General features: G+C 52.5%; 1 non-coding gene across 1 annotated transcript; it reads right to left on the bottom strand.

The window, feature by feature from the left end:
- Nucleotides 1-598: 598 nt before the first annotated feature.
- LOC132652638 (small nucleolar RNA SNORA17) lies at nucleotides 599-732 on the bottom strand. The gene has a single exon (XR_009590228.1). It is a non-coding gene; the product is annotated as a small nucleolar RNA SNORA17 (small nucleolar RNA).
- Nucleotides 733-1,140: the final 408 nt, after the last annotated feature.

Here is a 1,140-nt window from a genome sequence, read left to right as displayed (position 1 = left end):
GTGTTTGGCCTGTTCTCCTGAATACTGCAGCTGCTAGGGCCAGAGCCAACTCTGCTGCTCTCATGTCCCTAGGGCCAGCTCTTCCCCACTGCCCACGCAAGAAATGGGGCCAGCGCTGCACAGCCCTCAGACACCAACATTTCCCTGGGCTGCAGCCAGAACAGGGGTGTCTGCCCGGCCTTTGGTGTGACAGCCCCCTGCTGCTGCTGGTACATGGACCCAGACATGGCTCCCTGAAGCAGCACAGGCCAGGACCTAGCATGGTCCCAGGTGGCTTCACTGGCTACTCACATCAGGCTGTTCCCCCCTACCCTCGAGTCTCCAGGTCTGCCTCTCTTCATTGTGCCTACATCCTTCTGTTTCTATTTTTTCCCCCGTTTCTCCACCATTTTACTTGCCCAGGGTTTCTGAGTGTCTGGGGTCATCTCAGGAGTGGTCTCAGTACTATGCCCTACCCAAGCATCATGGCACCAGGCAGGGTTCATTTTGGGTATGGTCTGCTCCCCCAGGCCTGCAAGTATCAGATTGGTGGCATTAGCTCCCTGTTGGGCACCGTGGTGCTTTATTGGTGGTCATCTCACGCTTGCTTTTTTCAGAGAGTGTTAAGTTACTAATCGTTAAGACATTTACAGATTAGAAACTGAGCTTAGACATGGAGCCTCTCTCCTCTCTGTCACCTACTGACACACGTGTAGCACAGCAGCCACACCAGCAGTGCCTCTAAGAGGCAAGGAACACTCTATTCTTTTTAAAATTTAATAATTACAGTTTATTCACTTTGTATCCCAGCTGTAGCCCCCTCCTCCATCCCTTCCCAATTTCACCCACCCTCTTCTTCTCCTATGCCCCTCCCCTAGTCCACTGATAGGGGAGGTCCTCCCCTCCTATCTGATCTCATCAGGACTGGCTTCTTTGTCTTCCTCTGTGGACTGGTAAGGCTGCTCCCCCCTCAGGCAGAGGTGATCAAAAAACAGGCCCTGAGTTCATGTCAGAGACTGTCCCTGTTCCTATTATTGGGGAAGCCTCTTGGATACTGATCTACCTCTGTGTAGGGGTTCTAGGTTATCTCCATGCATGGTCCTTGTGTGGAGTATCAGTCTCACAAAAGACCCCTGGGCCCAGATTTCTTGGTTCTGTTGC

The sequence above is a fragment of the Meriones unguiculatus genome, chromosome 2 (genome assembly GCF_030254825.1).
Source record: "Meriones unguiculatus strain TT.TT164.6M chromosome 2, Bangor_MerUng_6.1, whole genome shotgun sequence".
In the NCBI taxonomy this organism is placed as follows: domain Eukaryota; kingdom Metazoa; phylum Chordata; class Mammalia; order Rodentia; family Muridae; genus Meriones; species Meriones unguiculatus.
This window is presented reverse-complemented; position numbering and strand designations above follow the sequence as displayed.